Source organism: Lepidochelys kempii, chromosome 12 (assembly GCF_965140265.1).
Source record: "Lepidochelys kempii isolate rLepKem1 chromosome 12, rLepKem1.hap2, whole genome shotgun sequence".
Classification (NCBI taxonomy): domain Eukaryota; kingdom Metazoa; phylum Chordata; order Testudines; family Cheloniidae; genus Lepidochelys; species Lepidochelys kempii.
The window spans coordinates 26,973,461-26,985,644 of NC_133267.1; positions in this window are offsets into that span (position 1 = coordinate 26,973,461).

Sequence of the window (12,184 nt, forward strand, 5' to 3'; positions counted from 1 at the left end):
CACTGAGTGGCCCCTTTACCAAATGCCTGGCCTTCTCTTGCCTTGAAAGAATAGAACAGAACGGTAGCGTGGCTCCTGCAGGAGCTGTGCGACCAGGGAGTCCTTGCTTGCTAAGCACCCAGTGGCTGCCCATGCACTACCCCACCAAAGTTCATCTTGACACGGTCCATTTCAAACAGCACTATGTTAATGTGCTTCTAGGTACCTTTTAGAGTGCACCCGCAGGGTCTACACTGGGCAGTTAGAGCACAACCCTTTAGAGCAGTGGTAGGCAACCTGCGGCCTGCACCGCTTCCCGCAGCTCCCATTGGCCGGGAATGGCAGACCGAGACTACGGAGAGCTGCGGGCAGCCGTGCCTGTGGAGGGTCATTGTAAACAAACTGTCTCGCAGCCCGCCAGCAGATTACCCTGAGGGGCCACGGGTTACCCACTGCTGTGTTAGAATGCTCTACAGTCACTGCAGCCCGTGGTTTGGGTGGTGAATGCAGCACCCCAAACCTCACTGTGCTAGGACTGGCTCCGGTGGCAGGCTCTCGTTCCCTCTTGGACTCCGCTGACTAGGGCTGTGTGGCTCAATGCTCTAGGGAAGCCATGCTGGACAGGGGAGAAAGAGGAAGTGGTGGCAGTCAAGGAGAGAGGAAACGCAACAGAGGGAGAAGAGAAGGAGAACCCTGGGAATGAGGTGCAGACCTAAGGTAATTAAGGGCCTGAGGCAGCATAGAAGGAAGAGCTGATCCTTCCCTTCCTCATGTTTTGAGGGTAGCAGGGGTCAAATGGGCTTGATTTTTTTTGTGCTATGTCACATTTGTCCCAAAGTTCACCAGCTACCACTGCAAACCACCCCTGGTTACGCAGTGCAGGGAGACAAATAAGAACGCAGGAGGGGTCAGTATCATCTTATCAGGAATTCCTTTTAAGGGTGGGGTTGTACGATGCTGCAGAAAGCAGCAATGCCCTTAGTCCTGCTCAGTCTACTTGCAGAGTAAGGTCCCTGTGGAAATTCTATGGGGTCAGGAGAGCGAGAGAGGAATGAAACCAGGGTGTACCTTTTTCATGCTAATCCCCCTCTCCCCCCACAAACCAAATATACCGTATTTCAGCCTCTTACATTCAAGGAAGTGGAAAAACAATAAGTTTTTAAACACGGCTCTGTATCTGTCATGGGACTAAGAGGAACATTTCTGCTATGCGGTTTTCCTTCCTCGTCTATTATAATTACATTTTGTTTGGGTTTTAATTCCAAGAGATTTTCTGGTATATAAACCTAATACATATTAGCAAGTCAAGCTAAAAAAGAAAATTGCCTAGCAGGCCTATTGTTTAGCCAGTTAGCTTGACTTGAATTAAATCCCATATTTATAAACTCCATTACTTGCTCCTTGACTTGATCAGCCATCCTCCCCCACTTTCCCCAGGCCCATGTACTCTTCAAAAGTGTAATTAATGCCTGTTTTGTTCTGTCTTACAGGACTTGATTCAATAAACAGGCTACAGTTATCTAAATCCTATGATTTCTTATATTCTGCTCTCCTTAACTTATTGACTCCTCTTCTGTTGCATGGATGCCTGTGTCATTCTGGATCCCTTGGCAATTTAGCTCAGTGGTTTTTTTGCCTACAGTTATGTGTATTGCACAGTGTGGCTAGAAGGGGAGATGTGATAATGGTCTGCAGGCATCTGAAGAATGTAAACCGCAAGGACACACAGGAATGGTTAGGATAGTTCAAGGGATTTGTGGTAAGAAATTGATCAAAGGAACATTTATGCTAAATATTACGGATAAGTATCCTCACAATCAGTCCTCTAGAATATTCTCCCAAGCGAGGAGGTGGAGACTTTCAGACCAAAATTAATCAATGATGAAAAAGAAGAGGGAAGAATGGAAACACTTTTGCAACCTTAGCTCTTGACGACACTGTGGCTACATATCTGAGCATAGACAATCATCACAGATATGCCAGCCCGCCTTCTCTTCTTTCATAAATAGGGCAGGAAGAGAGCAGGGAAGTCTATGCCTGACACGCAACACAAGGGCGGGCACTTTGGCTTTGTTGTTGCTGTTTTCCAAATCTCAGAGACCAGTCTGAATCTTCAGTATAACTGAATGCCTATGTAATTCTAGCTGAGAAACTGGGACTTTTCTTGCCCCCCCCACCCAAATAAGCTATGCCCTATTTTTGGTTCCCATCAGTCCCAACTAGTAGCTCTTACTTCTTTCTTTCTAGGAACTTTTTACTGCTTCTGCTGCCCAATACTCCAAATCCAGAAGGTTGGGATGAACTGGATCTGTGAGTTCTAGGCTTGTCCATTGCTGGGTTGTTAATGCTTCATGTGAATGATAATATGACAGTCACAAATTTATTATCATCCCATACCAAAACCCCTGTTTGTAGGTGATAGGAACGTATATACTCACCTATATGACTTGTTTGTCCTGCATCTTCAGCTCTGAGAGGCTGGCAGATATAAAAGACTGTGTCATGAGTGGACAGCATGGCCTCCAACATCTGCATAGGTCAGAGATCCTTATGATTTCATAGATCTGTGATGCAGTGAGGAGATTGTCTCCATCCCTGTGCTCCTCCCAGGCTCCAACACCCTGCATGGGTAGAACAACTGCTTAGCAACTGTGCTGAGACTGGCTTCTCACTGCTGCATTAATCTCTGTGTCCCCTTTCAATGTCATTTGCCTAGCATTTAAACTTGAGAAACTGATGATGTTTTAAGAGTTCCTCTCTCTCTGTCTCTTCCCCCCACCCCCAACCCCCCGGCCTCATTTTAAAGTACTGCCATTGGTTTTCTGCCACTTCACTTCAGGCCTGATTAATACTGGCTAAAACTGAAGATCTCTCAGCTATTCTTCAAAAGGAGCTAAAGTCCCCTGATTTCCCATAGTGAAATAAGCAATTGTATTATCTCAATACGAAGGAGGAAACATTAAGATCAATATCCTGTTGTAAATTCAATGATGAAATATGTACTAAAAACTGATTTTTTTTGAATGCCAGTGGACCCAATATAAATCTGAATTATTTTATGCTATCTGTGTGCACACTAATAACACTCCAGTTAGTTGTCTTGCTTTGGACATCAGGGGCCCCAAGAATAAATCATCTGAATTTGTATTAAAAAAAATTGTCAAATCATTCATGCCTTTTAATAGTAATAGGGAAAAATAGACAAGCTTTGTTAAATAAACATAACTTCTCCTTTTGTTGCATGGCTGATGTGTGGAACATAGAACATTTGAATCCTAAGGGACGAACACAAATTCCTGAGAGATATGGACACCCAAGTCCTTTTAAAATGAACAGGAATGAGACATTTTTGAAAATCTAAACCTCAAAGTACATGGGCATTTAAAATGGAATGGAACTGGGAGCTTTTAATACCACCTAAAATTAAAGGCATGAATTTACCAAAATATACTGAAACACAATGAAGCCTGATTCTGCAGTCACTGCACAGTGATTACTCCCAATAGGAGTTTCATATGCTTAAGGTCTACCAGTTCAGATTCTATGTTATTAGGAGGTAGAGAGATGCCCATATATGGCATTTACTGCTTTGGGGTTCATATTTTTTATTGCTTCATTCACCTACATCCATAAGATTTAGGTTTGGATTAGTTAAGGAACCCTTAATTGGTGAAAGTGAGGATGGGAGAATTCGTGAACTTTAGGCGGGCATCAGGAGATTTTCTATGGTTGGGAAACTGGTCTGGCCAGGAAACCTTGGTTGGAAGGGTGATGGGGCAACAAAAGATTTTCTATTTCCAGAAATAGGTGAGGATGCTAATTGGCTTTGCAAGGGGAGGATTAGGAAAGCCTTTCGCTGGCAGGATGTCAGGCTGGGAACTCTAACTAGTTTAGGATCCAAAGAATTCTGAACATCCCAACATCTGTGATGTTTGGTGTTTGTATTCATGTCTATCCAATTTAAATATTGGGCTAGGTTGTATCTTAAAAGTAAAGGCCTATGCTGAGGGGAATGGGGGCTATGGAGGCCTCTCACTGATGAATCCTGAGATCTGTGGAATTTGAGGGACAGCCCTCATAGCTTATGCTACATTGATGACATCTTCATCATCTGGACCCATGGAAGAGAAGCCCTTAAGGAATTCCACCATGATTTCAACAATTTCCATCCCACCATCAACCTCAGCCTGGACCAGTCCACACAGAGATCCACTTCCTAGACACTACAGCGCTAAGAGATGGTCCCATAAACACCACCCTATACCGGAAACCTACTGATTGCTATACTTACCTACATGCCTCCAGCTTTCATCCAGACCACACCACACGATCCATTGTCTACAGCCAAGCTCTACGATACAACCGCATTTGCTCCAACCCCTCAGACAGAGACAAACACCTACAAAATCTCTATCAAGCATTCTAACAACTACAATACCCACCTGCTGAAGTGAAGCAACAGATTGACAGAGCCAGAAGAGTACCCAGAAGTTACCCACTACAGGACAGGCCCAACAAAGAAAACAACAGAACGCCACTAGCCATCACCTTCAGTCTCCAACTAAAACCTCTCCAGCGCATCATCAAGGAGCTACAACCTATCCTGAAGGACGACCAATCAGTCTCACAGATCTTGGGAGACAGGCCAGTCCTTGCTTACAGACATCCCCCCAACCTGAAGCAAATACTCACCAACAATCACACACCACACAACAAAAACACTAACCCAGGAACCTATCCTTGCAACAAAGTCCGTTGCCAACTGTGTCCACATATCTATTCAGGGGACACCATCATAGGGCCTAATCACATCAGCCACACTATCAGAGGCTCATTCACCTGCACATCTACCAATGTGATATATGCCATCATGTGCCAGCAATGCCCCTCTGCCATGTACATTGGTCAAACTGGACAGTCTCTACGCAAAAGAATAAATGGACACAATCAGACGTCAAGAATTAGAACATTCAAAAACGAGTCGGAGAACACTTCAATCTCTCTGGTCGCTCGATTAAAGACCTAAAAGTCGCAATATTACAACAAAAAACTTCAAAAACAGACTCCAACGAGAGACTGATGAATTGGAATTAATTTGCAAACTGGATACCATTAAATTATGCTTGAATAAAGACAGGAAGTGGATGTGTCATTACACAAAGTAAAACTATTTCCCCATGTTTATTTCCCCATGTTTATTTCCCCCTCCCCCACTGTTCCTCAGACGTTCTTGTCAACTGCTGGAAATGGCCCACCTTGATTATCACTACAAAAGTTTTTTTTCCTCTCCTGCTGGTAATAGCTCAATTTACCTGATCACTCTCATTACAGTGTGTATGGTAACATCCATTGTTTCATGTTCTTTGTATATAAAATCTCCCTACTGTATTTTCCACTGCATGCATCTGATGAAGTGAGCTGTAGCTCATGAAAGCTTATGCTCAAATAAATTTGTTAGTCTCTAAGGTGCCACAAGTACTCCTTTTCTTTTTGCGGATACAGACTAACATGGCTGCTACTCTGAAACAGCTAGATTAGATAGTTCGCAGCTGTGGTCTGTGGGAAGCCTTTTAGCATTTGCACCCAATTAGGCATTCACAACAGGGTCTGGATCCAGAATCCATACTTTTGTTGGTACAGGAATGGCTATTGTTATGTGCTCAACTGGAGGTTGCTCTAATATTACATTTGGTGGAGAATGAGTCAGTCCACCTCTTTGGTAGTGTTAGAGTGATGTGAATATTTTACGCCAATTCTCCAAGAACTTGTAATGGGTTCCGGTTCACTTCCATATGCAATTCAATGTAGGCTTTGGTCTACAAAGCTTAATACAATGGTTTGGGTCCTGGCTATCTGAGAGACACCTCTTTCCCTAAAACCTGCTACAGTACAGGAGATTGGTTGATTTAATTATCTGGGGACTCGTTGTAGAACATTTTCAGTAGACTCCCTTGACTATGGAATTCATCACCCTAGCTGTCCTGGTAGTGTCTCATTTTGTTGCACTCAATGCAAGACTCACCTATTTTGCTTAGATGCCTTGGAGAAGTGAAGGAGGATGGTGGGAATTTGGCACTTTTTAGGGGTCTAGCTTTTTAGTCCATCTTTTTGAAAGATGCAGAACTTGAATGATGATGTATTTCATAAATGTATATTGCCATGAGCCTTATGCAAAGACACAGTCTGTAAATCTAAGTAAATAAGATATTCCTTAGTTCTTTGTTGAACAGGTCTATTTTAAAGATGTTTCTTGCTGTGTCATTTTTCTCCCTGAGATATGGATTTTTTTTATAAAGTTCTTAATACTTTACAAAGCCTCTGTTAGGATGGCAGTGGGGGGCAGAGGAACAAGATTCCTTATCTAACAAGTCTTCCAGAGTACATTTTTACCAATATTGCCTCTTCAGTGTATCTAGATTGCATCCTTGTAAGCTTCACTCCACTGAGAGGGATGAGACTAATTCATTTTTCATGTTTCTTCAGTTAAGTGATCCTTTGAGGGGAAAGCAGTTTGCTGTCAGGCTGTTATCCAATGAGGGCTGTGATGAGCTGACTGACCACATTCCACTTGATTAATTCAGCTTCTTTTGTACTCTGGTATCCAAAAGATAAAGACCTTGCTATAGGATCTTGCTCTCTTCTGCAATCTCTCCTTGCTTATAAAAATAGATTATGAAGAATTGTACTATTACATGAATAAAGCACCAAACTTGCACTTTCTATCTGAACTCTGGTCCCGTCCAGTGTGAAATCTGTTTGGTGCTTTAGACTTGGTCCTTCTGGCAGAGCATTTTTCACTGCAAAGTTATTAAATGTTAAAAAAAAATCCAGCACGATGAAGCAATCACAGTGTCTGTTTGAGAAAGGCCAGAGATTAAGTTAACAGAGAAGCCGATTTACCTCCCACTCACACAGAAGAGTGTCCGCAGGTCAGCCTCTAACAGAATATTACAAGGGAGTCTGTACTGTGGTTACCTGCATTCTCTGCCTAACTTCAGATCAGTGAATAACTTTAGTTTTTCAGTGCTTGTGCACTTAAGCAAAATGATTTTTGAAAAACAGCATTTCACATGAGATAAAACCTGCATATTTATGATTAGAAATAGCAAACACTTCATGTCCCTCTAAGATTGCTATTTTGTCAGATAATCTGCAACTGCCATCTACATGCTGTTTACAAATCTTCATAAGTGTCATACTACAAAATGTGCTAGTTTTGCTTTTTAGATTAATTTAGCCTCTATAATGTGAATATTGAATAGCATTAACTTTAAGTAACCCAGGTTAGACACTTCAGTTTGCATTCCATGTCTTCGAGATTTATTGAAAAACATGGCTCAGTACAATCATTTGTCTGTCTTCAGATGAGTAATGGTAATTTCAAATGAATTGTCTCCATATATCTGAATGGCCTCAAAGTCCTAGCTAAGGTTCATTAACTGAAAAATACTGAAATATGGAATATTTAAACACCTAGTTATGAATGCAAAGAGTGGTTTCTAATGTATTCCAAAGCTACAGTCACAGAACTCTTTGGAAGTAAAATTGACTGTGCAAAAATTGCATGATATGGCCTGAACTCAAGACCATTTATATGGGTGGGCCTCTTTGTAATAGTTGCTGTACAAACATATAATAAAAGGCAATGCCTGCCCCAAAGAATTTGTTCCTGTTCTGAGTTCTCATATCTGCATCATTTTCATTATAAATTGTTTTTAACTTTTGTAACATCCAGAGGCTATGGGAAATTGGTGTGCATAATAATAATGATTGTTTTACATAACTGTTCAAAAGATGTTTTATAGGCAGACAGGTCTCTTCCCTAAAAGCTTACAGTCTAAGGCCACAGTTTGCTATGGCTGCATGCATGCACAGGGGTCCACCTATACAAAGGCCTCAATCCCGGACCCCTGTACCTACATGGAGTTTTGCTGAAGTCAGGTAATAGATGCCTATATAAGAAAAAGTCCCAAAAAATGGGACTGTCCCTTTAAAAATGGGACATCTGGTCACCCTATATATTGTTGCACCCTATATAATGTTGCTCCCAATATTGTTTGAACCAATAATTTCAACACAAACTATACTACTAGAAATCTGGGTGTCCACCTGCCAATAAAATCATGTAATAGCTGCTTACTGAAAGGAGGAACTCTCACAAAAGACAATGCAGTCAAACAGAGTGCAGATTCATCAGTCAGGTATATATTTAGCTAACTTAGGAGTATGTCATGCCACTGGTCTCTAAGCAAAATGTACCATTGATTTCAGTGGGGAATTCTGCCCAAAAATCTGTCGTGCAATATGGTTGCCAAACCTCAATTTATTTTCATATTTGAGAAATGATTTTGCTGACACAGTTTTAAAAGTTTGCAACTATAAATAGTACACTTGTGTGGCCACGAAGCCAGACATACTAAATACAAGGGCACTTTATTATACAATGCATGTAATATCGTCAGGATACAAACTTCAACAATTTCACACCAATCGCGATATCTGTTATTTGAGGAGACAGATACCATTGACCTTTGGAGATGTGAGGCTCAATAGTTTATGTTGGCTTTAGAGCTTGCCAGGCCTCATGACACTGTCTGAGGGGACTCTGTCAAATTTATCTATTTCAATTAAATTTAATGAGAGTTGAGAACTAAAAGAAGCAGTTTCAGAGTGCAGGGCCCAATCATCTTTTTGACACGCTATCTTTACAGTGAACATACATTCTTTTATTGGGAGACTGCTCAGCAGCTCTTGGTCATCGAGGTAACATAAACCCTCAGTTTCTGCCACAATTCTAGCCTTTTTTAGAAATGGAAGTTGGACTGATCAACTTAGTTGAAGTTCTAAAATAAGCTGCTTAGTTTTTCTTCTTCACCTTTCATGTGCTTTACCAGAACTGAATTCAAACTCTGAGCCGTGTGAAGTTTGCTCATCACTAATTTTGATATTATTGTGCCTTCTATCATTCTTGCTTTTGTCTTTCATGGCATTTGATTGCTCTTCTTAAGATGTCCTACCGTATGGTGACACAATTTAGACAAATCTATTGACTTCAATGGAATGACAGCAAGGATACATTTGGACCATTAGATCTTTGAATTTTGTTCCCTGATCCCTCAACTAGTTTCATGTAAATAGTCTCCTTGAAGTCACGGAGACTTCTCATACGCAAAAATGTTGACCCTGTATGTAAGTGTAAGTGTTTGAAGGATTGGTGCCTTAGGTGGTGGTAGGGGAGTTTCCATCAGTGTTTTAAACACAGCCTACATTTTTTCTTCTGTTTCACCAAGCCCTAAAAATAGAAGGGATGTTATCAAATAGTTCCTACTCTAGTTGATTTCAGAGCACTTAAAATGTGGTTCAGTGGTTGTAATAATTTTCTAAATATATTGTCTAACATTCCTTTTGTGATTATGGGACTATTCAATATAATGGGGGGGAGAGGGGGGTTGAGAAAGAGAAAAAGCCAGGCTTGCTAGTCTACTGTGCTCATTACTTAAAATTTAGATATGTTAAAAGGTAATTGCACAGGTCCTGATCTTTACTAACATTTTAATAAAAGTTTGCTTATGGGATGTTAAACCTTTGGTTTTCAAACTGTTCATGCTTGCAGGGAGTGTCGAGATTATAATTGAGCAAGGCACCCACGTTACAACTGCGATTATTGCCAACATGCTACTAGGTGATACCACACGTGTGCGCGCACACACACACACACACACACACACACACAATCAGAGGAATATATAAACAGGTCTTTATTTTACTGTACTTAGAGCCTGATCCAAGCTCCATGAATTCAAGGAAAAGACTCCCATTGACTTCCGTGGGTGGAACTCTATCCCCAAATATGTATGCAGCAAGAAATTTTCAAAGTGACATCAACTTGGCCTTTAAAATGAAGCTCATGAATTGTACATCCTCCAAATTTTACATTTGCTAAGCATACCAATGGGGAGCACTTGTGACAGATTTTAGCATCAGTATTCTTGTTTGTTCATGCAAACAGCTTCTTGTTTGCGATAAGAGCTTTATATTTAAAACTGACAGATGCTGTTTTTGGAATATATTATTTGACCATCGAACTTAATTATTTGCCCATGTAATTTGGAAATATTTAAGCAGTAAATATTTTACTTTACATTATGCTTCTAAAGACCATAAAAGTTGACAGTATAATCAAGACAATAAGGGAAGAAGGAAGATACTACACTGAGTATATACTACTGTAGAAGAGAGAAATTGATTTGGAAGCCTTATAAAAAGTGATCAAGTCTATATCTCTGTGGTGCCGTCAGACGTGCAGAAATGCATAGCTATGTTTAATTCAGGCTATATTGTCACAGCCCTTACACTTGTCCACTTTGCCCTCTTACTCTGGCTGGTGAGGAGAGGTTGGGTTACTCATCCAGTACTATCTAATGTGAACAAACGTATGAGGAAGGGATGAAGAGTGGGTGTAGCTTTCATTCTGCCTCTCTTCTTTCTCCCCAGCTATATAGCTGGATGGGTGCATGGGCTGATCTATGGAAGGGGATAAATTAACTGACGGCTCCTCCAGAGTAAGAGACAAGCAGGGGAGGAATTGTAACTCTCAGAATCACAATTTGTTCTCTACTCTGCACTTGGGGTGGTGCAGCTAACCTACTGCCCCTTACTCAGGGTATGTTGTACAAGTCAAATCTAGCCCTTACTTAGGAGCTTTTTGAGTATTGGGTAAAGCAGATAAGGAATTTTCTATCGGAAGGATAGGTTCTGCTCAAATCAGAATATTTCATTTGGGTTGAACTGACCAAAGTATTCTGTTTCAAAACAGTTCAACAAAATGTTAAACTTGCATTTCTCTATCAGTATGTTGCCTCATGGTAGATGGGAGTTATAATAGTCCCCTCTTCTCTCCTACAGGTTGAGCTTCCTGTAGGACTACATTTCCCATAATGCAACATGGTCTTATTTCCAACCAAGCTGTGTGGTGCCTCATGGGAATCACATGATCCTGGGTACTCATGGAAATAGTCCCTCCAGGGAGCCAATCCCATAGAGCAGAATGGAGACATTTGGTTCCTAAATTACAACTCCCATGAGGCAATGCACCTGAGTAGGGAAATGCCATTTAATTATGAAGTGACTTGAAACAAAATGTTTTAGGTCAATTCAACAAAGCAAAGGGAAATAGTCTGATTTTGGGATTGTTGAAATGTTTTGTTTCAGCCAAAAAAATCAAAATGAAACATTAACATTTCTGAACTGAAATGTATAATGTTCTAATTTGTACACAACATTAGAGAGCAACAGAGCTCACAACAGGAGATAAGATATCACGTATTTCTAACCAGCTAAGTGTACATGTAATCTCTTATGCCCTTAATCCAAATAAAATAGGAATGCTAAATTGGTATAAGCAACTGGTAAAAAAACAAGAACTGGTTAACTGCTTTATAAAATGGGTGAGAGACATTTGGCAATCAAAGTGCTGAAGAAAATACTAAAGCAGCAGAGCCATATAAAGTTGTGCTTCAATAGTGAGTTCCAGGAAAAGATTGCTGTTCTGTTGAACAAGGAATAAAGGGGCTAAGATCTTGCCTGTGAATATTGCATTGGCCAAATGCATTCTGTACAATAGTATGGAAATATTACCAGACAGCTGCAAGGATGGGGTAGAAAACAGTCCCAGAAGGGTAAAAGGCCCTCCTCCCTATCAACTGAGATGGGGTGTGTCAAGGTTCCTTCCCCACTCTGAAGTGTAGGGTACAGATGTGGGGACCTGCATGAAAGACCCCCTAAACTTATTCTTACCAGCTTAGGTTAAAAAGCTTCCTCAAACTTTGCTTTGTCCTTGAACCCTATGCTGCCACCACCAAGTGTGTTAAACAAAGGACAGGGAAAGAGCCCACTTGGAGATGTCTTCCCCCAAAATATCCCCCCCAAGCCCTACACCCCCTTTCCTGGGGAAGGCTTCATAAAAATCCTCACCAATTTGCATAGGTGAGCACAGACCCAAACACTTGAATCTTAACAATGAAAAAACAATCAGGATCTTAAAAGAAGAATTTTAATTAAAGAAAAAGTAAAAGAATCACCTCTGTAAAATCAGGATGGTAAATACCGTACAGGGTAATCAGAGTCAAAACAGAGAGAATTCCTCTAGGCAAACCTTAAGTTACAAAAAGACACAAAAACAGGAATATACATTCCATTCAGCACA